The sequence below is a fragment of the Neomonachus schauinslandi genome, chromosome 2, assembly GCF_002201575.2.
Source record: "Neomonachus schauinslandi chromosome 2, ASM220157v2, whole genome shotgun sequence".
In the NCBI taxonomy this organism is placed as follows: domain Eukaryota; kingdom Metazoa; phylum Chordata; class Mammalia; order Carnivora; family Phocidae; genus Neomonachus; species Neomonachus schauinslandi.
In genome coordinates, this window is record NC_058404.1 from 195,712,495 (window position 1) to 195,740,244 (window position 27,750).

The following is a 27,750-nucleotide window of genomic DNA, read 5'->3' on the forward strand; positions in this document are numbered from 1 at the left end:
AGTGCTAGGCAGTAAACACACAATTACAGTTTTCTGAGTTTAAAATTGTGTCTGGGTTAATGGAGTGTGATCGGAGAAGCTATGAAAGGAGAAGAAAGCAGAGTGGCTGGAGATGATGCTGGCCAGCAGTGATGCAGCTCAAATCAGCCTACGTGCAAAGTCTGAAAACGTCCTCACCTCACTGTGTGTTCAGCGAAAGAAGCCGATTACGCAAGAACTAAGTTGGGAGGATGGGGGTCCAGCATAGAGAAACACCTTTGTTCATTTTTTCTCTTGTAGGTTATTAGCAAAAGCTCACCAAAGACATTAAGGCAAACGCTGTATGTAGTGTAGAGTTTCCAAAGGGTAACAAACACTGTCTATCCCACCTCACATCCCTTAGCCCACCTGAGCTCACTTGCATTTGCACGACAACTTTTTTTCTTTATTGGGACAGCTTCCCACCTCAAGGATCTGCATCGCACAGGTTCTTAGCCTGCGTTTTTTGGGGTTTTTTTTTTTACAATGTTACATGTCAAATTTATTCATTTAAAAAACACTTTGAAAATCCATCTATACTTAGGTTGCTTAAATTTTTTTTAATTTTTATTTAAATTCAATTAATTAGCATATAGTATATTATTAGTTTCAGAGGTAGAGTGATTCATCAGTTGCATATAACACCCAGTGCTCATCACATCACTTGCCCTCCTTAACTCCCGTCATCCAGTTACCCCATCCTCCACCCCCCCCACCCCTCTGGCAACCCTCAGTTTGTTTCTTATGATTAAGTGTCTCTTAGGGCTTATTTCCCTGTCTGATTTTGTCTTGTTTTATTTTTCCCTCCCTTCCCCTATTGTCCTGTTTTGTTTCTTAAATTCCACATATGAGTGAAATCATATGATATTTGTCTTTCTCTGATTGCCTTATTTCACTTAGCATAATACCCTCTAGTTTCATCCCTGTGGTTGCAAATTTAGCCTGTGGCTTTTAGCCTGAGAGCTTTTTCTGTAACTAAGGTGACCTTGTTTAAATCACATGGTAGCAACCGAGTGGTAGAGGAGGGGGAAGGTGGTCACATCCCCAGGGAAATTTCTTGACCCATGTAGGGTGAGATCCAGTGGATGGGGGCACCAGTGCCATGAAACTTCAGGCTCCAGGTTCCAGGTTCTGACTGCTGGCAGGAAGATGGAGCCCATTTGCTCATGGCGGTCATCTGCTTATTAATCCACTCACGTGGCTTCCTCCTTTCCCTCTCTGACTTTCCAGTTTCCTCACTTTTGATGCCTGGGACCACTTCCCAAATAAATCACTGGCACCCAAATTCTTGCCTAGGGTTCTGACTTTGTGGAAAGCCAAACCAAGATACAGTCTTGGATCCTGTCACAGCACCTACCACAGACATCTATGTGGCATTAAGTTCCTCCTGCTCTTATCAACTTCTAGAAAAACCTTCACAGTCTGTAAGGGTGATAAGACTAGCCATGGGTACCCATGTTGTGAAACTTTTCTCTATGTGTGTGTGTGGAGGGGGCGGGCTGTGATGTAAAGTACATTTTTTAGCTGCAGGTCATGGTCAATAGGGTTTATTATAAAACCACTCTAGAGGATGACTGAAGACATGGGAACCAACTGGAGACAGTGACAATTGTCCAAGAGGAGACATCAGAGGCCCAGACAATGGCAGTGACAGGATGGCAGCAACAGATTGCAGAAATATTTAGGACTTGGTTACTCCTTATCACGATGGCTACAAGCCCCACCTCCCCCTCCAGAAGAATGCGATTGGCATGATGAGAATAATAATAATGTAGTCAGAGTCATGCCAATGGTCTAATGAACCTGTTCATGATATGCCCAGGAAATCTATTTCCTTGGAATAACTCATGCAAAGCAAAATATACAAAGAGTGCTAGGCACTAAACATGCAATTATAGCTTTCTGAGTTTAAAATTGTGTTTGGGTATGTGGTGCACAATCTCTAAAATATAATTACTGAGGAACATAGTTTAATTTGTATCAGTCACAATTTACGGCTTGTCTATGTTTATAGAAATGATTATGGTTTGAAGCTTCTTGTGCCTTCCTTGATGCATAAAAAATGATTATCAAGCCTTCAGAGGCAGCCGCCTTCCCTGAGAATTGGCAGCAACAGGCCCTTTAATCAGGAACAAGATCCTACGGAGCCAATGCATGCAAATATGCAATCTCAGAACAACAGTTAACTTTTCCTAATGAGCACATTGGAAAGAGCTGTAGCGAGCCACAGCAGAAAGTGCCCACCTAACAGAACCGCAGTGATCAATGGTTCCTGAGCATGGAATGCTGGATTCCCTCTTGCATCAGGCAGCTGCATCAGAACGCAAGCCAGTTTCTGCCACTGACAGATCATTTTAATACTGTCAGTGTTTCAAATAGGCCATCACTGGATCTGCTGCCAGTCTTTTTTTCAAATACCCTAGTAAGACAAAAACTTAAAGGGCTTTCATTTTGAAGACACAGTTGGTGATTACCCATCAACACTGCCATTAACTCATTCTAGAACCTTAAGCAAATCATTTAACGGCTCCGGGCTTCAGGTTTTCTCGTCTCTGTAGTAAAAGGATTGAACAAAATGTCCTCAAAACACCCCACCAGCCCCGAAGATGATGACTCTATATGAAGAGAAGTTTGATTAGTCTTTGAAAAGCCACTCAGCTTAGGTGTGCTTGTGTGTACGTGTGCCTACACACCCATACACACACACCCCATTTTGGGGCTGTGAAATCTCAAATCACATATGATTTTCTTTATGCATAAGACAGAAAAAGGACTGTAGATAATAAGTCTGCATGGCCTTGCACTTAATATATCATTCCGAAACAGTTGCGTTGTGGAAAATTGTCAAAAACTTTACCAGGATGAAATCTGATATAAAAGAATCGGAATCTTGGATATCTGCATATCATGGAGGAGGCCCCCTAAAAGCAATCTGTCTGGTCAACCAGCAGGCTGCATCCTGTTCTTTGGTGGATAGTTAATGTTTTATTTTTCATAAGAGTAAAGCAATTGCGCAGAGAAAGAGAGGAGAGTAGCTGCTCTTAAAAGGATGCCCAGCTCTGAACATCATTATTAGGAGGCATTTAGATAGCACTTTACAGGTACAAAGTGCTCCCTAATCATCTCATTACTTTCATATGAGCTAAAAGCTATTGAATTTGTCATCCTATACCCTAAAGTGGGTTTGAAGGCAGCAAACACTTTCTTGCAGAATCATTGTATAAGGAGCCACTTCTCTGTGAGCCCATGAATAGGGAGTTATTATTCAGCCCACCACAGGAGTCTTGACTGCACAAGGGTGGTTTGGGGTCATAGGACAGGAAATGTACTTTTAAGCAGGTGGATTGGGAGGATCCGTAGAAGGTGATGTTTGAGCCAAGGCTCGAGGGGAGAGGAATGTAGCCATGAGGATCGCTGGGGCCGGTGAAATCCAAGCAGTGTGAAGGTCTAAAGCAAAACCTCAAGATGGAAAACTGCCTGGTGAGTTTGAAGAATAGGTCAATGAGGTTGGAGCAGAGGAAGAGAAAAGAGCAGGAAGATAACAGGAAAGTTCAGTTGCAGAGTCTTGGACATTGTAAAGGTGTCAACTTTTATTGTGGAAGATGAGGAGCCACTGGAGGGTTTTGAATAGTGAGTGATGTGATCTTCAAAGAGCATCACTCTGGCAGTGCGGTGTTGAGAATAATCTGTAGGGGGATGGACATGAAAGCAGGGAGGCCAGTCAGGAGGCAGTGGTAGTAGTCCTGGAAGAGGATACGGAGGCTCAGAATGGGTGCAGCAGTGGAGAAAGGGAGGACCAGGTTCTGGATATACATTCTGATGGTAGAATCAAAAGGATTGAATATGGGATGTGAGAGAAAGGATCTAAGTGATCCCAGGATTACCAATCTGAGCACCAGAAGGGTGGAATTGTGGTTGAGTGAGATTGGCTGTAAATCCTGGAGGAGATCAAGGGCCAGGTGTGGAATTGGTAAGTTTGAACTGACCACTGGGTACCCAAGGAGCAGTTTCAAGTAGACAGGTGGATGTACAAGTCCAGAATTTGGGACTAGACTTCACAATTTCGTCACCATAAGCATCCAGGCGGCGTTTAAAGGGAGTAAGTGTGGAAGGAAAAGAACCAAGTGCAAGCCTGGAACCCTGAGGAGGGTCAAGAGCCTGGGGAGGAGACGCTGGACGGGATGCTGTGGAAGAGATATCACTGGAGGCAGAAGGAAAGCCAGGAGAGGGCCGTGTCAGAGGCCTCGTGACGAAAGGATTTGGAGGGAGAGGCAGAGACTGAGCACGTCAGAGCCTGCTCAGAGGTCAAACAGATGCACACTGAGAGCTGATCATCACTGAATCTGATGTAGTGAGCACATCAGAGGAGCCCAACGATGGGGCAAAAGTGTGCATAAGAGAAAGAGGAGAGGAACAGACTCGTGGAGGAACAACAACTTTTTCAAGTTATTTTGCTGCAAAGGGAAAAGCATTGGTATCTCTTAGGGAGATGTGGTCTGCTGAATGTTTTATTTTGTTCTGGCTTTTTTTTAAAGATAAGATAAATAGCAGCATGTTTGTAGGCTAATGGGGATGATGGGGAGATGGGGAGCATTTAACATGCAGAAGAGAGAAGGGAGCCCGACCGGAACCAAGTCCTCGACTTCTTGTGACCGGTGATGGGACATTAGCTGCATACAGGGCCTGGCTGTATGCATCTGCCATCTATGGAGAGCAAGTCAGGGTTTCTGGAAGCAAAGGCTTCTAGGCAAGCAGATGTGAGTGTCACTGGCTCACGTTCTTTATCATATCAGCCATTCACACTTTACTCAGCTTTATAGTCTGTCTGTTGTTCTTCCACTGATTCATCAAGGTACAGCCCATAGGCTACTTCATTCAAGCCTGGAGTGTCCAATTATATTTTGGGGTGATTAGAAAAACCCTAAAGTTTTTCTGGCTGGACTTTTCTATCAATTCAAACTAGACATATGCTAAAGGCACAAGCAAAGCAGGCGTAAGAGAAAAGACGGAAATTCAAGGTCAAAAGCTTTTCTAGTTCCACGAATCCTGGTTATCTTTCCACTTGTTTGTATCTTCTACAATGGACGTTGGGACATTATGCTAAGTGATATAAGTCACACAGAGAAAGACAAGGACTGCATGGTGTCACTTATATGTGGAATCCAAGAAAGCCAGCATCACAGAAACAGAAGAGTAGAATGGCAGTTACCAGGGGCTGGGGGAACTGGGAGATACTGGTTAAGGATACAAATTCACTACTAGAAATGAGTAAGTTCTGGAGATCTAATGCACAGCACAGTGATTATAGACAACATTACTGTATTATAAACTTCAAAGTTGCTTGGAGATCGGACCTTAATTGTTCTGACCACGAAAAATAAATGATAATTACGTGACATGATAAAAGTGTCAGCTAAGGCCATGGGAGTAATTACATCACAATACATAAATGTATCAAATCAATGCTGTACACTTTAAGCTTACATCCTGTTACATGCCAATTATATCACAAGAAAAATAAATAAATAGATACGTAAATAAACTCTAGAATTGTGCAGCTAGGAGATTTATTTTTAAAAAAGCAATTTTAACTTCAGAAATTCAAAGTACTAAAACTTGATTACGAATTGCACTTAAGAGAGTCACCATATATATTTAGTGCAGAGAAACTCTGGAAGTTTTCATTTTCCCCCCCCGGCTGCATGTTCTATTCCCAAGGTAGCAGCCTAAAGACAGCACAGCAAAAACCACATTTTTGTACCTGGTGGGAGATGTAACCAGCAATGCAAGAGTCAAATTTTGTCACGGGGGAGAAGCTGCAAGAGATATCAGAGGAACTGGAGCTTCTGTGGATCAGGAGTGCAGAGGTCGAGAGCACTGGAACCGTTCCCATCAGCAGCAGGTGAGAAGGTCAGGGAACTTCTGACCTTTCCAGCCTCCTATTGGAACCCTCCAATGACAATCTGCAAATCTGGGAGAAAATTCTACCCGCTTCTCAGATGTACGGGATTCATCACAGGCTCACTTAGGTTCCTTCCACCTCATTATCTTTGAATCCTGCATTCACTCTGCAGGGTGCATTTTCTCACCTTAAGCTCTGAACCCACGTTGTCTTTTCTCTAGCCTGCTTTAGCTTTCCTTTCTCTAACTTACTTACTTTTCTCTAGCTTACTTAGTAGCTTAAGAATAGAGTGTATAATACATATAACATACAAATATGTGTTAATCAAAATATGTGTTTATGTTATCAGTAAGGCTTCCGGTCAACAGTAAGCTATTAGTGGTTGAATTGGGGGGAAGTCAAAAGTTATAAGTGGATTTTCAACTGCACAGGGGTCGCTGCCCCCAAACCCCACATGGTCCAAGGGTCAACTGAACTTTAGAATATTCTAACTTCACAATATTCCTATGAAGCAAGTCTCATCATTTTCCACTTTTCACATGAGAAAAATTGAACCTGGGTTTGTTAAATAAGTTGTCCGAGGTCATAGCTAGGAAGAGTCAAGCCTGGATTTTAATTCAGGTAATATCTCAGCTTCTGGGCCCTCATTCTCAGTCACCATGCCACAAGGTATAAGGGAATGTTCTGGGAACATAGATAAAACAAGACCCGCTCTATTAGGGGATCACAGACTTCACAGATGAGCCACCATTTGAGCTGGGGATTCATAGAATCACAACCGTACAAGCCAGAAAGGTTGTGCACATAAGTCAGCATCTGACACCTACCAAAAATTCCCAGTGCCACCCCTTTGCCAAAGCGACTGCACATCGACTCTCAGCCTGTGGACACCTGGCTCACTTATCTTTCTTTGCACGCACTGATTAAGTTCAGCTTTATCTACAAAGATGTTCCTGAGACTCCCTAATAAGAAACACATGACACATCCTGCCTGAATATTCAGCCTTCTGGCATCTCCTCCATTGTTGTGTTATCTCCTGTATAATTTGGTTTGTCATCTCTTATCAAATCCCTTTGGGTCAGGAACTACTTGCGGCTTGATGGAAAGAATCTTTGCTGTGAAGATAGATGTCCTGGGTTTGAATCTCAGCTCAGCCACTAGTCAGTTGCTTGTCCCTAATGAACATATACCATCTACCGGATCCCCAGTTTCTTCACCTGTGTAACGGGAATGATGATATTCGACTTATTCAATTAGAAAATACTTAGGGTGCATTATCCAGTATAGGACACATAGTGAGTCTTTAGACACGCCATTTCCTTTCTCAACATTTGCCTTCCTTAGAGTATGCACAGTACTCAGAAAGGCACAGTAAACGTCTCATGAAGGGATGAAAGATTTCTCAGACATTGTCACAATGATGCAGATGAGCTCAGTGTTAAAAGAAAATAATGACAAAATAAACTTCCAGATGAGGAAAATGGGAGAATGCGGTATGCACAATACTCTTTTCAGGTGCTCATTGTGAAGCATCACCTAGACACCCACACTTCCAGCTGCAGGCTTCTCCCACCTCTGCTAATGCGCACAGGGTGCACCCTGAGGTTACCCACAGGGAAAGAGAACCCGGAGGCTCAAAAAGTATAAGAGACTGAGTTAATTTAGAGAGGAAACAGGTATTGCCAACACTCCCAAAAATCAGTGTGACCCAACAGAAGGAGTGATAAAGGCCAATCTAACTACTGGCATAAACGTTACTCTTGGCACTGATTTTAGTAGCAGTAATAGTAGTTATGTGTTGTAAACATTTCAGAGAATTTTTAAGACAGGTTTTGCATCTTACTAACTATTTGACCTTGGGCAAATTAATCCATTGCCCCGCCTCAGTTTTCTTCTCAGTAAAAAAGGAAAATGCAGCAGCAGATTCCATTAATGTTCTCCCCACCCCCACTGCTGCCACTGATAAGCCCGTTCACAATCACCCCTTGGTTGAGACAACTCTGAAGCAATTTACACTGTATCCCAGAATTGTCCAACTGCGTTCTGTAGTTGCCCACAGGGTTTCCTTGCTTGATAATATACCATTTATTTACTGCTTTCCTCTCCTTGTCTTACTTCCCCTCTCCCCTACTGGTGCTTCCTGGGATTACCTTTTGAACAAACTACTCATCTTGTCTTAGGGTCAGCTTCTGGGTAAGTAGGGACTGACCACTAGATGACATGTTAAAAAAAAAAAAATCACACCCATGATAAGAACTCAAAAATGGCAGACTAGTAGTTATTAATTCATATCTAATGAGATAGATAACACTGAGTCATTGTACACCATTTGTAAAAGAAAAATTGTATAAAAAACAAAATAATACTTGTTCGTAAGTCCTCCATGAGAAGATCACCATTGGCCATGCTTTTTACACATACAAATAATGTCTCTTTTTTTTACCATCAAGCTACACGCATCCTTCCCTTGACATTCTATCCTGACTGATTTCTTATCTCGTGTAATATTTTAAGACAGCATTTTAATTGCTGTGAAGTATTTTGTCATCTACAGGTATCATATTTCATTAATAGCATGCTGTTTTGTTGGACATATGGATTCTTCGCACTTCTTAATTCTTTCATGGAACTCCTTGTATAAAAATCTTGCCTGCATATTATTATTTTAGGATAACTTCCTAACTATTTAATAATGAATCTTTCAGTTTCTTGCAATAGGTTCTTCAAAAGAAATGGGACCTGACACCCTAAGGCGTCCATCATATGCAGTGAATTAACCTCGCTCCCACACACATAGAAGGGTGTTAACTGCGAGGTAGCTTTGGGAGAAAGTGAGGAAGAGGATTCCCAGTGGAGAAAAGCTTGTTAGAAGAATTTCAGAATTAAACTAATTATTTTAAAAGTCTGTTGATGCTGGAGTTCCTAGATGGAGCCCTTTCCAGAATTTTGTTAACAGAATTTTTGGAAGTAATTTTTGTTATTTTTAAATCTAAAAAATAAGAGAAGAGGATGGATCAGTTGTTGCTGGGCTTTAGGGATGGGGCAGAAAGTGGCAACATGAGGGATCACACGAGGGAGTTTTCCCCGTGATAGAACTCTTCTGAATTCTGACTTTGGTAGTGGTTAAACAAATCTACGGATGTGTTAAAATCCATAGACCATACATCAAACTAATCCAGCTTTGCTGTATGAAATTTTTTAAAAGAGGGAAAATACGATATGTGGAATGATAAATGAAAAGAAGACAAAATCATGGAAGGGGTTTTGTGTAGAAAGGTAAAGGCACATGTTTCTCTGAAAGTTTAATGCTATAATTTGGAGCATGATACATTTCAGATCTTCCACCTGACTCCTTAGATTTAAAGCCAATGGTGGTTTGTATCATCATTTACGACCAAATAGAAATTAGAATCACTTTTTATAAAAGATTTCTCTAATGAACAAACTGTCCCAATAAAAAAATCAATCTTTTCTGCCTTGATTATTTTCAACTGAGGATTTATTTACATTTTCCATATTCATCTGCTAAACTTTTTCCATATTTATACTTAGATTAAATCTTTAGCTAAATATTAAATCATACAGATACAGTCATTGAGAATTGCATAAAGAATTTCAGCATCATTTTAAAATATGAAAACTCAGGAGAAATTTTAATACCATAATGCAGTGTATGATCTCTGCATTTTATTTCATTTCATAAGTTTGGTCAGCAGAGAAGGAAAGCCAAAGGGGCCTTGGTTTGGACGCAGAAGACCTATTCCCTTTACTGGCTTTAGCCATCCTCTTGGGGAGACCCCAGGCGAGGCTGCTACAAAAAACAGAGTCAATGTCAATGATCTAGAATAACCTTCTAAAAGGCATGTTCACATAGTATAATGTGATCCCTCACTTGTTATCAAATAGTAGCTGCTAAGCCAATGGTTACTCTGTCCCTGTTCACTGTATGCGCATCTCTCCAACATGGACAAAAAAATCTTTGAAATTGTTTCCAACCTCTAAGGGTTTTGGAATCTGTAAAACAATGAAAGTAATGCTTATGGCTTTTAAGATTTACAATAAGTAGATAGCAGGGTCCCCTTCAAGCCACTCCATTTTTAGGTGCACGTCTCTGGTCTCTGTTTCCCCTCTCCACCTGGCAATCACTTCAGGAGATTTCACTTCAAACCTTCGGGAACACTGTCTATTCAGATTTGTTTTGGTGTGGGAAGAAAGATGAGCATAAAAGCAAGATTTCCAGCTAGCTTTAAGGTAATCCTTTAAGTGGTAGAAAGACCCTCACATCACTTGTCTGCCAGGGTCTTAGTCCTGCCATCTTATTTGCCTAGTAGGTCTCTCACAACCCCTTCTGCCACATGGATATGACTTCTCCAACAGGGGTGTTCATCACTGGTGTGACTCATGTGGGTAAAGGCAAGCCCAAGACAGAAAACTGGCTCTGGGAGGACAGCTTCTAGAGGGTCTGACTTAGAAATGGGGAGCCCATGAAATCTTAAGTATGTTCCAGCTGGTGGAATTAAGGACATCCTTGGCACAAAAGAGGCCAAGAAGACAGTAAGCCTAAGACCAAGCAGAAGCAAAGATGGTGTTTCTATAAATCCAATTTTCTGATACAATGAGACTTTTTACTCCTCTTTGATGCTCCCTGATGCTATAATCAAGGTGCAGTGGAGACTTGGGAGCCCACCAATAACATCTCCCTTTCTCTCCTGAGTTTGGAAACAAGCATAAGAAAGACACAAGAATCAGTCAGGTAAAGATCCAAATAATCAATTTTATTGCTTATTAAACCAGGATTGGAGAACATGGAATCAGATCTAACACTCCCCCTGAATTAGACACTCATGCACACAGCCACTCACAGATGGGCCCTCCAGGCGTCACCTGAGAGCATGACTGGGACCAGAACACATGTGTCCAAAATGCAGAGGAGAGGGGCACCAGGCTGGCTCAGTTGGTAGAGTATGTGACTCCTGATCTTGGGGTTATCAGTTTGAGCACCATGTTGGCTGTAGAGACTACTTAAAATCTAAACAAACAAACAAACAAACAAAATGCAAAGGAGCTTGCCAATGATGCTCAGCATTTTCTACCAAACTCACCAAGCGGAGAGGCAGGCTCTCCTCCCATGGGGAGGAATGAGTGCGGTAGGGAAAGAAGCCAGGAGCGCTATTTGAGCTGACATCCCCGCTATGGCTCCCACAATGTGGAGGAAATTAACCTGCATCCTCCTCCTGCTTAACCAATCAGCTGAGCCAAGGTCTTTGCAGGCAAAAGACACACACAAGACGACATGTGGGCCAAAGGAGAACATCACCTCCTAGGGCAGCCTAGCAGTGCTGAGGGAGATGGCAGAGCCCTCAAGTAGAATATGGGAATATTGAACATTAAATTGGAGATCAAATCTTGGAGATTCAGGGTTTTACTGTGACATTTTGGCAATAATGTTAGTGTCTTAAGAGCAGAAAGATAGAAATCAACTCTCTATCCCACCACACCCCCAAGGAAGAAGGCTTTTGGTTGTTGCTGACTTGATAAGCTCTTGTAGCGTGGGGTAGCTCCACGATCCCCGTGCGGTGCCGGCCATCAGTGGGTTCTGTATTAAGAAGGATGGTGGTAGCTCCCTTTCAGCAGTTCTGGGCAAACATTTCTATGGAGGCAGAAATGGGAACCAGGTGGCGGGGGACAAGGAAAGGTGTCAGAGGCTGAGAACTGAGCCTTGAAAAGTCTGCAGCAAAGATGGCATTCTTTTGAAGTCCCATATTGGTTGTGTCTTAAAATTTCATGGGATTTTAACAGCCCCTCCCACCATACTTTCAATTTTTCTTTGATATAAAAATGGTTTTAAATTACCTACCATTACATAAAATGTATGTTTTCGGGAAGATGTGGTATTTTTTTGCCCTTGGCCCTGCACATCCCAGGCAGTTTGCAGAGTAAGCCCCACACTTTATCCCATTGTATACCCTCAAAGGTTTGAGAAGCACTGTTTATATGCATATGAATTCATCCATTCATCAAAAAAAATATTTACTAAACACCTTAATTATTTGCAAGATCTTCTATGTCATAAGACATAGTCCAAGTCTTAAGGAATTATGAGTTCTAATAGAAGAGTGTATAATTTTCATTTATAATAAAATAATAAATGTCAAGTGCTTGTTCCAGCAATTGGTATTTAGTAGGCATTTTTTTTTTACGAAGTATTTTATACCCACTAGTGGAATTACTGGATCACGTGGTAATTCTATTTTTAGTTTTTTGAGGAACCATCTTGACATTTGCAACAACATGGATGGATCTAGAGGGTATAATGCTAAGTGAAATAAATCAGTAAGAGAAAGACAAATACCATGTAATTTTGCTCACATGTAAAATTTAAGAAACACAATTAACAAACAAAGAAAAAGAAGATAAATAAAAAAACAAACTCTTAAAAATAGAAAACAAACTGGTGGTTGGCAGAGGGGAGGTAGGTGGGGTTTATGAAATGGATGGGTGGGGGGGTGAAGGCGATAAAAAGCACACTTACTGTGATGAGCACTGAGTAATGTATAGAACTGTTGAATCACTATATTGCAATCCCGAACCTACTGTAACACTGTTAATTAATACTGGAAGTTTATAAAAAGTATTTTATATCATTACAATTATATTTATTATTATCTTAAGAGTATATTGGAAAGAAAGGCAAATAGTAATGGCTTTCTGCTAGAAAGGAAGGGAAATCTTGAAACTTTAGCCAAAAAAAATAAAACAAAAATATATTTCCTAGTGTTCTGTTATCCTCACCTTCATTAGCTGAAGATGTAATTTAGTTAAAAATAAAACAAAACAAGACAAACAACAAAAAAACATTGCATGACCTCAAATAATAGTACATGTGGTTTGATGTGTGGCAATGCATGGCCATACTTACTAACTTTATGGTATGTTAAATATCTTTACCCCAATAAAATTGTAAGCTCCTTAAAGCAGCTATTGGTCCAGACCAGCACCATCCAACAGAAATATAATGCAAGCCACACACATAGTTTTAATTTTCTAGTAGCCACTTTAAAAAAATAAAAAAAAAAAACAGGTGAATTTTTAAAATCTAGTACACTCAAAATATTGCCATTTAAATATGTAAGCAGTATAAAAATTATAAGTGAAATATTTTATATTCTTTGTACTAAGTTTTCAAAAACCAATATATATTTGTACTTGGAATATATCTCAGCCTGAACTAGCGACATTTCATGTACTCAATAGCCACATATAGTTAGTGGCTGCCATATTGGACGATGCAGGTATAGACTCAAGGAACTCCAGCTCAAAGTCCAAGAATATCTCCTATGGGGAGCTCATCAGCACAAATGTGTGAGTGAGAGAGAGAGAGAGAGAGTGTGTGTGTGTGTGTATTTTCATCACGGGCATTGATGATAACAAACATACTCAGTGGAATTTTTTTCTAAATTTATTGACCACGCTTCTTAAACAGCATAAATTAAACATAATGTAAATTTTAAAGGAAAGCAGTGTTATGAACATTAAGAAGGGCAGGTCTGAAGTAGATAATTTGTCCTTGTCCTGAATGGTTCTGCCTTCCTAGGATTTGGCGTTCTTATCTCTGTTGCTTTGAGTTTGTATTTCTGATCTTCTCCACCACATCAGACCCTTGTGTATCCTTAACTTACTGCCATGAGGCCACACCCTTTACCCTAACACAGACAGGACTATCCCACCACACACAGAAACTTACACCCCTGCAGAAAATGTTACTGTGTTGTTAAAAGTGCATAATAAAAGTACTGTGTTCTTGAAGTGAGGGACTGAAATATGAATAAAAATGCTTTTATTAGCTTCCTGTCCACTCAGCTAACCTCAAGATAGTGTAAGGTTCTTTCAAGTAAAGAACTACTGTATTAATATATTCTATTGTTTGCTTATTCCGATGCTTCATATTTAAAAACACTAAGACTGTGGTCTGACAACCCAGGAAAATATCAATGCTGTAAAAAGAAAAGCATTTGACTAATAGAGATTTAATTATTTCTCAAGTATTAATTGTTTTTGGATACAGAAAAGACTTGGGGATATTTAGAAAGCTTGTTTTCAGAAATAAAATACCCATGGCTGTATTTAGTCCCCCTCTGCGGGTTTTAACCTATCATTGGTGCACTCACATTACTAATGCTGTCACTGCAAAGACAATTCCAAGGAGTACAGTAGTTTTGCATTGTGCACCACTCAGAATGCAAGTTAAGTAAAGCCACACACCTCAAGGGAAAGGGAACACGCCTCAGGGAGCAATAACCACATCACAGTAGCTTATGAAAATGTAACTTTACTTGTTCATGATTTTTTAATAACATAGTAATCATGCGGCATATTGCGCATGCGGTGCTAAATATATTATATTCATGATGTCACCAGATAGTGACACTACTCTTGCCAGGAGCACACCTGTATTGCACAGATGAGGAAACTGAGGCCCAGAGAGATGCTCCTGAAAGTCGTGCAGTGACACGCTTGCTCAGACCCCAGAGCAGCTGTTAACAACGGTGACATGCTACCATGTGTTGTCAAGTCTCATTTTCTAGAGGAGCAAACCGAGAATGGAGAAAGAAGGCGACTGCTAAGGGTCACAAAGCTAATTAGTGTCATAGCCAGACCCAGACCTGTCTTCTCACTTGGGCCATGATTATTCCAGAAGGATGGTCTGAATTTCCCTCCCTGATCAAAGAGATGTTTTTATAAATACCAGTTGTTTTGCAGCAATGAAGGAACTATTCTTGGGATCATCATTCGCACAAAACCCCAATCTTCCAGTTACCTGGGCAGAGTCTATGGTCTCTAAGAAACGGGCCCCAGCAGAACGTTCTAAAGCCTTCATCCTGGCTTTTTTCCCACCCTCGCTCTCGTGGACCATCTGCTTCACTTCACATCCTTCAAAGGCTGTTTTTATCCATCCCTGGCCTTCTCTCTGGTTATCTTATCCCTCACACAGACGAGTGCAGTAGCCCCCAGCTTGTCTCGGGTGGACCTGGAGTCAGAGGTCTGGGCTTTATTCCATTTCCACCACCTATCTTTGCACACGGGTCTTTCAGCGGCTTCCAAGAACATCCGTTTCTTCAGCCGGACGTGGAGATCAGAGCCCCGCCCTCCAGGGCCAGTCGTGGTGTGTCATGGTGTGGGTACTCCACACAGATTTATTACACTAATAAATACATGACGGTATGAATATTCATGAATTTGTGAACTATGCCCCACTTCCTCTTAGCCATCAGCACATGCCTCGCCATTTATTCCGTGGCCTGCCTTAACCTGGGTAATGTCCTTCATCCTCGTTCACGGATCAACATCTCATCCACCCCCTAAGACTAAGGTGCTATGGTCTGAATGTTTTGTATTCCCCTGCAAAATTCATGTTTTGAAATCCTAACCGCTAAAGGTGATTGTATTAGTAAGGAGGGATTTGAGAAGTGATTGGATCATGGGAGTGGGACTTTTAAGAATGGGATTAGTGTCCTTAGAAAAGAGACTCCACAGACAGCCCTAGCCCCTTCCCCCATGTGAGGCACAGTGAGAAGTCTGGGACCGGGCAGCGGGCCCTCGCCAGACCCCCAGCCACACGGGCACCCTGATCTCGCACCTCCAGCCTCCAGAACTTGAGAAATAAATTTCTGCTGTTAACAAGGCACCCAGTCTATGGGATTTTGCAACAGCAGCCCAAGGGGGACTATGACATTAGGTAACTTTGTCCACTTTCTCAGCCAGTACTAAACTGCCTTCTTCTTACTCCTATTGTGCAGTCCGAAGTGTTCACCTGGATACGTACCTGCTCTGATGAACACGAGTCATGTACATTTGTCTGTGATCCGGCTCATGCGCTCAGCCTGCCCTGATGATCCCAGCCTCGTGAAGGCTGGCCTCCTGTTGACAGATTGCTACCAGGTATGCAACCTTGGGAAGGTTCCTTAACCTCTGAGGCCCAGATCCCCAACCATCAATAGAGGTCATTCCTAGGTAGCGATGGTTCCAGGCCAGCTGAAGAAAAGGCAAATGGTGAGCCCCCTGATCCTTTCTCGTTTGTTTCCCTGCTGCACAGCCCATGAATGCCCTATAACCTTCTTGAGGGCATAGATCGGAGCTTACATCTAAGTACGCTATTCTATGTGCAATAAATTCAGATTAGCTGCCATTTGCGGGGTTGGACGAGTTTGCCCAGAGAAACACATCCAGAAGAAGCATGTGGTTCTAACCTGGGCGTACATTCCACCACCCGTTGACAGTCATTTATTTTACACCTATTTTGTCTAGACACGTTGTCATGCAAACATGAAGACACAGAGCCATTGATCGCAGGGCCCCCGGTGAGTAGTGGAGAGTGGGATATACATACTATTTTGTTTACAAAGTACCTAGTATCTTTGTGAACATGGACATCACTCTGTGAGCATGGACAAGTCCTTCCCTCCCTGAAACTTGGTCCCCTAATCTGTAAAATGGAACAATAGTGCCTTCTTTACCCAGTGGCTGAGAATCTTAGGTGAACGGATAGCGGATGAGGGTTATAAACTGCAACCATCATATCACAGGTCAGTCCACGACTGCCCCCGGGACAAATCTGACTAGCCACCTGTTTTCATAAAGGAAATTTACTGGAATGCAGCCACGCCCATTGTTTACATTTTACCTATGGCTGCTTTAGGACCACCAGGCCAGATCTGAGTAGCGGTGACCGAGACTCTGGCTCACAAAGCCTAAAGTACTTGCCATTTGGCCCTTTGCAGAAAAGGATTGCTGATCCCTGTTTTATAGACATGTATTATTATAATTATGAAAACTGTTCTCGTGACCAGTTATAGAGGGGCATCTCTAAGCACAGGCTTTGTAGCCGATAATCTTAGGTTAAAAGCCCTCTCGGCCACGTTGGGATGTACATGACTTCAGGGATGCCCACTGACTTCTCTGAGCCTGTTCCTACATGAGCATAAGGACATCTGCCAACTGATTTGACGTGAGGATGAACTGAGGCTGCGTTTGTGAGATGTCTCACATATAGTAGTAACTGCTAAACACTTGTGAGGTTTTCCCCTCTTAAAACTCAAAGGGTGCCTGCATCATTTCTTTTTTTCTCACTTTGCTTCACTCTTACAAGTGCCGTACACCTAACACAACATAGATCTTTAGTTCATTCCTGTCGACTCAGAAGAAGAGCCGGGGCCTAACCCACTCATGTTTGGAGAACACTGGTTCGATGCAGCAGAACTTGGGCGGAGTCCTTAGCATCTGAGTGCACATTGTAAATATCTAAATATGGGGCAGAGCATACTCTGTCCCTAATCTATTTGACCTTGGGATGGTTTTCAATGAAGACCCACTGAACAGGTACAGGACATGGTAACCTAGTGTAAACGCTTTCATTTACTGAATTCTTAAGAGGGCAAGTGTCATCTTCATATTGCCCTCACGCTCACTAGTAAAAGACCAAAGACTAGAATTCCAGACCTCTCTGCTCCTAGTTTTGTTTTATAATTCCTCTAGTATTGATCTATTCTGGCAGTAATGGTTAAAACCTGTCTGTTGAGTTGGAATTACTGAGTTCAAAGTCCAGGTCCACAATTTACTACTTGAATCACTTTGGGCAAGACAAGTGATTTCTCTGTGTCTGTTTCCTCTCCTATGACATCAGAATGTTAGCAGCACCTACCACAGATTTGGTACCAGAAGTAAATATTTCAGTGTATGCATATAACCTGGGGCCCTGCATATAGGATGAGCTTGATTGATATTAGCTGGATTTATTCACTGATTGATGAAACATTTATTTCATATCTAGTATGTATCAATATGAGTAATAAAAAATACTACTTTATAGTTGCCAAGATCCTTAAAGTGTGTTCATAGGCCTGTTATCTACCTGAACATCCTCATGTCTGTTCCATTCCTCATTTGTGTTTTGTCTTTATTATCTACACAGATTAAACCACAGATGGTCCTGAACACTGCTATTTCTCAGACCTGAATTTATTCATATGCTTTTCTTTTCATGCCCTTTCCCTTGCTATCAACTTAACAAACCTCTATTCATGCTTTGATGTTCACTTCAAATATCACCTCCTCCATGAAGCATTCCCTGACTGCTCCGGATTCCTGGGTTCTGAAGTCCATTGCCCTGAGCTTCCCTTGCAGCTCTCAAAAGGAATAGCTTTCTCTTCTCCCACAGCCCAAGTACTACTGCAGGGCATAAATGTAGGGCGGAAGTTCTCTTTTCTTCTTGTCACTGCCTCAAGACACCATTCGTCCTCTCTGTCAAAATATCCATCAGTGCTCCTTCAAAATACATGTCCTCAGATGATAACACCCCTACCCTCTCTCTGTGGCAACCATCAACTACAGTCCAGTCACTTCAGTCATTAAAGAATTTGACACCTGGTCACCATCTTTCCCTCCAGCATCTCTCCTGATCACCATTTTTGTTGATTTCAATATAACTGATGGTGGATCCAATGATCTAAGCCATGAGATTAGTTGCCTATCATTTTCACCCTTCCTCACCTTCTATTTTGTTTTGAACTCATTTCAACGAGCATGTTGTTCCCACCACTACAATGAAACTGTAGATGTCAGTGTGACTGGCAAACCCCCAGGCTAGCAGAGCCAACGATGCCGACTCAATCCTCATTGTAGAATCTCAGGAAAAAGTGACATGATTGATCACTCCATCCCTCTTAAAACATTTTCTTACTTGGTGCTTGGGAAATCGCTACCTCTTGGCTTTCTCCCATCTCCTGAGAAACAGTCTGTTCCCATCAGACTCCCTTGCTGCCTACTCCTCCTCCACCACCCGTAAATATTGGTGTATTCTGGGCTCAGCTCTTTAATTTTTCCCCTTGCTGACCACACACTCTTCCTCAGCAAGCGGTCCCATGATTTTAAATACCATAAATGTGTCCATAACTCTCATATTTATATCTTTAGCCATGACTGCTCCCAAGTTCCAGACTCATGCATTCAATTGCCTACCTAACAACTAGTTGGTCGGGTCAAAAACTTGATTGCTTTTTCTTGTCCCTCATGCCTAATCAATTAGCAAGTCTCTCCAGTTACTTCCAACATATCTTGTGAGTATGAGCACTTCTCCACCACTTCACCCCTACACATCAGTTCCAGCCAGCCTCATCTCTTACCAGATACTGCAATATCCTCCATTCTGCTTCCCCACTTGCTTATTTTCATTTTAACATGTAAGTCAGATCATGATACTCCCCCACTCAAAATTCTAATGAAAGCACTCAATCACACTGTAAGCAAAATTTAAGCTCTGTTAGTATGGACAACGTCCTACATGGTTGGGACCCTGCCAGTACCTCCAACTTCATTTCACACCACATGGTCCACTCAATCTATTCCAATTACTGGAGTTATTGCTGTTCCTGTAACTCAGAAACACATTTCTACCTCAGGACCTTTTCACTTACTATTCCCTCTGCCTCTCCACTCATTATTTAGAAGTCTCTGATCCTTAATTTCATCAGACATTCTCAAAGATTTTCTCCTCAGAGGGGCCGTCCTTCCCTAAAACAAACAACCTGGTCCTCCCTCCCTTCCCCATTAGTCCCTGATCCTTTACGCTGCTTTATTTTTCTTCAAAGCGTTTCTCTCCAAGTATAATTACATTCTTTATTCACTTGATTATTTATTGCCTATTCACTGTACTTAAATAAATAAGTTCTTTGAAAAACAGAGACTGTTTCATTGGAACTATGCTAACAACAACAACTAAATTAGCTCATAGTGGGTGCTCAATAAATATTTGTTGAATACAAAATAATAATAACTAGCTGTGTGCCAACAATATTCACAATGCAGATTGATGGCACTGGCAGCATTGTATTGGGCATGGCCATTTTCTTGTCTGTGTTTTTCATTTCAGTGTGGGGGTGGGGGCTATGACTTACCCATCCTCGGTGCTTTTGGCAATTCATGGCATGAGTTAGATAATCAGTAAGTATTTGATGGATGAAATTACATTTACTCATTATTATGTTTTGTATCATTTGAGTCTCGTCAATCCAATGGGAGATGCAGGGAAGTTATTATTATTTGCACTTTGCAAGAGAAGAAAAGTCCTGAGAAAAGAGAAATGTTCAACTCAGAGCCATATGAAAGAGAGGGCCTGGGACAGCATGGGATATGCCAGATGAAGCTGCAGATAGAGGTTGCCGCCAGATGGGGAAGCACTTTGAATACCACGCTTGGAAATTTGGACTTTATGGGGTAATATATTGCAAAACAGTTACACAAATTACCAGCATAATAATCACACCCAGTTTCTCATACTATGTAACAGTTCTCAATCCAAATTCTCCATTTATGACATCTAAACAATCCGCTCAACTGAATGGTGCATCTCATCTATTCTGTACTGTGTGGCTAGCCAAGTACTTCCCTCGATTAATTCACGTGAAACTCTCAGGGGTTTCCATCTGTGCAAGGTCTGAAAAATTAAATCAGTCCAGAATATCTTCTTTCGTAAACATCCACTCAGCATTTACTTATTAACCCACCCATCCATCCGTACCTCTGCTCATCTGGTTATTGATTTTCAGTGAGCACCTATCATATGTCAGGAATTCTGCTGGATGACATTTTAAAAATGGTTTTACAGGGGCGCCTGGGTGGCTCAGTCTTTAAGCGTCTGCCTTCGGCTCAGGTCATGATCCCAGGGTCCTGGGATCGAGCCCCGCATCAGGCTCCCTGCTCAGGCAGGAAGCCTGCTTCTCCCTCTCCAACTCCCCGCTACTTGTGTTCCTGCTCTCACTGTCTCTCGCTCTGTCAAATAAATAAATAAAATCTTTTAAAAAAAATGGTTTGGGCGCCTGGGTGCTCAGTTGGTTAAGCGACTGCCTTCGGCTCAGGTCATGATCCTGGAGTCCCAGGATCGAGGCCCGCATCGGGCTCCCTGCTCAGCAGGGCGTCTGCTTCTCCCTCTGACCCTCCCCCCTCTCGTGCTCTCTCTCCCATTCTCTCTCTCAAATGAATAAATAAAATCTTTAAAAAAATAAAAAATAAAAATAAAAAAAGGTTTTACACATAAAAATATATGAATAATTAGTTGACTATTTCAGAGAGATAAAAGTCATTGTTTGGTAATCGGAGCCATCACTTATATGACATTTTATAATTTATAAGGATTTTTTTAATATAATTGACTCATTCACTATAAACAATGTATGGGGTGCTTACTATGAGCTAAGCACCAGGTAGATAAAGATGAGTCAAAACTCCGATTTTTAGAAGCAGGCTTGCGTGGCTTGGTTGAGTGTGTAGGATGAGAACACTTCTAACAATACAGCATTCACAACTGCCTTAGGTGGGAGGTGGCTTCATCATGACCCACACTTTGCAGAAGAGGAAGCTGAGGGTCTCCAGTTTCACAAGAAGCCAAAGATGACACTGTTTGTAAATGGTGATTCCAGAATACGAATATGATTACCAGTTGATAATCAAATCCAAATCTTATTACTCTTCTTCTTCCCTTTCCTTCCTAAACAATTTAATCCTTAAGTCATGAGGTAGGGAAGAGCAGCATTTGCATCCACACCTAGCTGGGGAGAACCACGGTGGCTCAGGATAGAGTTTTAAAGCAATGACTTGTCTTCATGACGTCTGAGGCCTCAAGAGAGGACAGTTGAAGGCTGGAGGTTGTTCTGTCTCTGAAGGCTGGAACCAGCTAAAAACTTGTTCACCTACAAAGGACATTGGGACATTGGAAGTTAGTGCTCACTGTCAACTGAGGTCTCAACTATGGTTCTCAGACAGAATATCTACATATGGCTACTTCATATGGTCTCTCTGCTTTCCTGGGACATGTTGACCAAGTTCCAAGAGTGAGCATCCCAAACCCACCAAGAGGAAGCTATATTGCTTTTTATGACCTGACTTTGGAAGATACTTAGCATCCATTCCTCCACAGTTGCAGACCCACCAATATCAAGAAGAGAGAACCTAGATCCCACCTCTCAACAGGAGGAGAGTCAACAACACATTGTAAGACCAGCATGAGGGTGGAAGTTCTTTATGATGCCATCCTGGAAAATGCAAGCTGTCACAGATGCAAAAGAAGAACACAACATCAGTTTTCAGAGATTTCTGTTAAAAATGCGTAATATGAAACTAAACATGAGGCCATTTTAGATTAAAATTGAGGCACATTGTAAAAATAACTGGCCTGCAGTATTCCAGCATGTCAAGAGCATGAACTTCAGGAACAAATGATGAATTGTTTCAGTGTGAAATCAGTCAAAGAGATACGGAGACTGAGAGCAGTGTGTGATTCTGATTTACACCTTTTCACTCTAAAGGATGTTATTGGGACATTTGGAAACCTGTAATGGAATTTGAAGATTAGATGGTAATAATGTATCAATTTCTTTCCTGATTTTGATGAGATTATTATGGTTATGTGGAAGAATATTCTTGTTTAGAGGAAATAAATACTAGAATATCCAGGGGAGATAGTGCATCAGCTCAAAAACTATGCTCACTTTTTTTTGTTTTGCAAGTTCAAGATTGCTGAATAAAAAAATCCATTCTCTTTTTTTTTTGATTAACCAAAGCAACAGCTAGATGCCCAAGGCCATTTTCCCCCAAAAGTATCAAGGCAATTAAGTCTATCTCTCTTCAAACCAACTGGAAATGTGTACAACAGCTCCACTTCCCTTTGGATATACAAAGACCACGAAGAAGGAGAAAATTAAATCAAAACCTTAATGCATATTCTTTTTACCAGATTCTTTTGTTTTGTTTTGTTTTGTTTTTTACTTGAAAGAGAACTAGTGGCTGCCTTGTGTTTCTATAAGAAAGAACAAAGGGTGTTTTCTAAATAATTTACACTTTGTATTGACTAAGATCACAGCAGGTAGTTTAGAATAATCAATCCATAATGTGTCATAATAAGGATTTGCTGAAGGACACACACAGAGTCAGAAATTTTCAGCAATCTATTTGTGTGATTTTCTATTTAGAACTTCCGCTATTCAAGTCAAGGTTCTGTTCAGACTTTTTCAACTCCTGAAAATCTCCTTGTTACTATGGATAAATCTGGTTCTTAATTGTTCATTAAATTATTTGTTCCTACAAAGCCACAAAATCTACTAATCTTTAAAAGAGAAGAAAATATTATCATGAATTAAAGACTATTTGACAGAGAAAGACAAATCGGATGATTTCACTCATATGTGGAATTTAAGAAACAAAACAGAGGAGCATAGGGGAAGGAATGGAAAAAATGAAATAAGATGAAATCAGAAAGGGAGACAAACCATAAGAGACTCTTAACTTTAGGAAACAAACTAAGTGTTGCTGGAGGGGAGGATGGTGGGGGGATGGTGTAACTGGGTGATGGGCATTAAGGGGGGTCACGTGATGTAATGAGCACTGGGTGTTATATGCAACTGATGAATCACTAAGTTCTAACCCTGAAACTATTAATACCACTCTATGTTAATTAAATTGAATTTAAATAAAAATTAAAAAAAATAAAAAAAGAATTAAAGAGTGCTTGAAAAAAAGTGATTTTTAAGGTCTCCAATCACACACACACAAATATATATATACATATACATATACACACATATGTATTCAGTTCTTGCCTGCATTAAACATCTCTTGGAAGTTGTCTAGTATCCATATCATTCATTTTTACTGTTTTTTACTTACTGTTGTATCCATATTGTATGGAGTTGTCATAACTGCCATTTTTAGTGCCCGCTGATTCATCTCCCCACTGCAGACTGCTTTGCTCAGACTTCTCTCCCAACAGAAACCCTACCCCTGCTTCAAACATGGCCTTCCTAAATTACCCCCACTTTACTACAGGGGGTCTCTCCTTCCTCTAAACTTCTGCCACATTTACTCTGCTCTCCCAGGTGACATTTGTCAGATGTTATCAGTGTTGGGAGATCTTTTCTCTCCACCTAGAGCTCTGTTGTCCGCTCTGGTAGCCCCAACCACACGTGGCTATATACGTTAAAATTAAACTAATTAAATTTAAATTAAATTTAGAAACCTGTCCCTCAGTTACACTCACCACATTGCCCCTGCTCCATAGCATGTGTGACTAGTGCTTACTATCTCAGACAGTGCACACTGAGAACAATGCTGTCTTCACAGAAATTTCTAGTGGACAGCGCTGTTCCAGGTTGTAAGCACCACAAACGCCTATCTGTTAAGATGTCAGTCCAGCAATTCCAGCTACAGGTAAAGGAGTAAAGAAAGGACATTTTCATTCAGAGGACAAATCGGTACAAACACTTTTGAGAATAATCTGATAATATTCAGTACATTTGAGAATATACAATCTTTACCAATTCTACTTTTCCATTTCCATGTATATACACTCAAAAGAAACTCAGGTTCATATGCATAAAATGACATGCAGCAAAAGTTCACAGCAACATTGTTTATAAAAGCAGTAAATTAGGAAAAAAATCTAAATGTTCATCAATGAGAGTATGAACAAACAAAATGAGGGATAATCATGAGAGAATCCTATATAGCACTTAGAATAAATAAAATGATTTCTATTTATATCAGCCTAGAAGATACAAAAATATGTAACAATCAGTAAAAAACAAAATGTTATTGCAGTGTAAACCCTGAGAGGTTTTTTTTTTTTTTTCTTTTTTGCAATGCAAGTGTCTGACTTAAGCTTTGATTGTCTAGACATCCACTTTGAAGAACCCTACCTCCAATAAATCCATCGCCAGCCACAGGACCAGATAAAGAGCCAGGCTGCCTTCCCCCATTGAGGCTCCTTTGTTTTAGAGATCTTGGTTGACTTAGAAAACTGACCATTTGGGCCAAATGTTTTTTTTTTTGTTTTTTTTGTTTTTTTTTTCCCCTCTTCCCATGCTTTAAATTCCTGCTCTTATGTTTTAAATTAACCAATAAAGAATGAGCCCAAGAGGGATGCCTGGGTGGTTCAGTCCGTTAAGCATCTCCCTTCAGCTCAGGTCATGGTCCCAGGGTCCTGGGATCGAGTCCCACATCAGGCTCCTTGCTCGATGGGAAGCCTGCTTCTCCCTCTCCCTCTGCCTGCTGCTCCCCCTGCTTGTTCTCTCTCTTTCTCTCTCTCTCTCTGATGAATAAATAAATAAAATCTTAAAAAAATAAAAAGAATGAGCCCAAGAAACCCCAGGCCCCAACTTCAACCCCAATAGAAGCAGAACCCCGGGCCCACTTTCCCTCTACCCACAACCTTGCTATGTATCCCTAAGTGCTCTGTGTAATTCCCTAGTCTTGCAAGTAATAAACTATTTTTTTTAACGTTTCCTGATAGTTATTGGTGAAGAGAGTCTTACAATCGTTATAAGAACCACAAAGGCCTGTCTAGCCACAGCATTGGTTATTGGTAGGCTAAGACCTGCACAAAACAGTTGCATACAATGTGATGCCATATTATAAACATTAAAACACAAGCAAAGAATGCTATGTATATGTGTGTGCATATATGTATCTATATAGTATACATGTATACATATCTATATGTATGTATATACATATACATATATATGCACACACACACACACATAGTAATGATACGAAAACATGGACAGAGAGAGCATGCAGCAAATTCATGATACTGCTGCCCCTCTGGTCAAGGTGATGTGGTGAGCAGTGATATCAGGGACAATAATTAAAGAACATGAATAGTATTTGATAAAATAATCATCAGTATTATTTATATGAAAAAAATAAATATGAAGTGACTATGACAAAATGTTGTTATTTGTTAATTGTGGTTGGTGGACAATTAGATATCCTTTAGGTAATCATTCTCTGAATTGCCTGTCTGTCTGACCTTTCTACTTCCAGACAGCCTTCAACTTTCTCACATCTGAGAATGATAGAATGTTTTTCTAACAGGGCAACATCTCTTCCTTTTCGGTAGGCCAAGAATTGTTACTTTTATTGGAAGGGAACAGGCAAAGGTGGTGGAATATGGAAAGTGAGGGACAGTGAAGGTCCAGGTCAATGGTTCTCAAAATGTGGTCCCTAAACCTACAGCCTAAGCATCACCTGGGCATTTATTAGAATACAAATTTATTAGAAATACCCAGCCCCCAACTACTACCCACTGAATCAGAAAGTCTGAGAGTATAGTTCAGCACTCCGTATTGAGAGGTCTCCAGGTAATTTTGATTCATGCTTCTGTTGGAGAACCAAGTTTTGGACGAAGGATAGGAAAACTTTGCCAGAAAAGTCCAGATAGTAAATGTTTTAGGTCTTATGAGCCAAGAGGCAAAAGGACCAGAACCACTCCTCAAAAAGAGAGAGTGAACAGTATGGAGTCATATGTGAGCACATGATTTGTTTGTTTGTTTGTTTGTGAGCACATGATTTTTAATGTAGAGCAAACCTGCCCATTGGTCAACCTGGCTTAATCATGTCTGGGAACAAATTTGACAACAAGTCTTCATTCTTTGGGGTGGATGTGTGTGGAGCTCAAAGGGCATGCGCTGGGGGGTCCCTCCTCCTCCCACACAACTCTTTCTTCAAAGGAATTGAATGTGACTGTGCAATATATAAACAAGGTAGCAGAGACCCAATGAGGGACAGAGATGATGTCACTGCACATCTTAAACAGTCTGCTGTGACAATGCTGGATTTTAGTGAGCCCAGTGATCCTAGAAAACAATGAAATTTAAGATATCACCCTCTCCTTTTGTGTTCTGAGAAGGGCTTACTGTAAAAAAAAAAAAAAAACCACTCTTTTCCGTATTACTTAGATAAGACTCATAGCTGCCTCCTCTATTTACCAGTGACAAGGCCAGACACAGACTCTTTATGTTTCTATTTTGCCTGGTAAATGATTAGCTGAATTTAGTACAAGGCAAAGTTGAGATCTAGGACTGTCTACAAACTCTCACTCTTCTGCAGACCTTCATTAAGATAGGATGTTATATGTCCTAAAGGATTCTTAATCTAACGTACCTAAAATCTGAGAAAACTAAAGAATTATCCTGAGTTTTTATAAAAATTTATTATATTTGTGATCATGACTTTCTCTGGGAAAAGATACAGAGCTTGCATCAAATTTCCAGAAATGTTTATGGATATTTGTAGAAGCTGGGGGACTTCCGGGATAGCAAATTAGGGAGCGTCCCACCAACCTTGCCCCAGCAACATAACAATTTAACTGGTGAAATTTATTTCTAAAAAATAATTTAAAGGAGAAATCTGGGGAGATGGAAGAGTAGGAAGCACCAGAATCTTTTTTCGCACCTAGACAACGATCATATCAGACGGTATTTTGGAGCACTAAAGTCTACTGAAGGCTTGCAACTTCCAGGGGAAGGTTTGGATGGTAAATTGCAGTTAATTTTGGTCAATTTCAGCACCCCAGTAGCCACCCATATCCCACCCCATCCCCATGGCAGGCAACCAGGAAAGCATTGCAGGAACAGCTTGCACACAACTTATGAGAGCCAGAGTAGGCACAAAGGACTCTGTCCTCCAAATATGAGGGTTCAGATCACTCACTGCAAAAACTGATACCAAATGCAGAAGAAGAGGTGGTGTCTGTAGTTATGTATCTCCCCCCCATTGTTGCAAACCCTTCCCTCTCTCCTGAAGTGACTTCCAGGGGACTTGGAAGACTGCTGCTCTTTTTATTCCCTGCCCTCATTTTTCTCTTTTTCAATTTTTTTGGAACCAGACATTAAAGACTAGGACATTCAAAAGCAACGGCATATGTGAGGATATTGAGAAAGTCATTGTGCATGCCTGGGGAAAAGCTCAGACTCAAGAAGACCTTAAATTTACACCTCAGGCT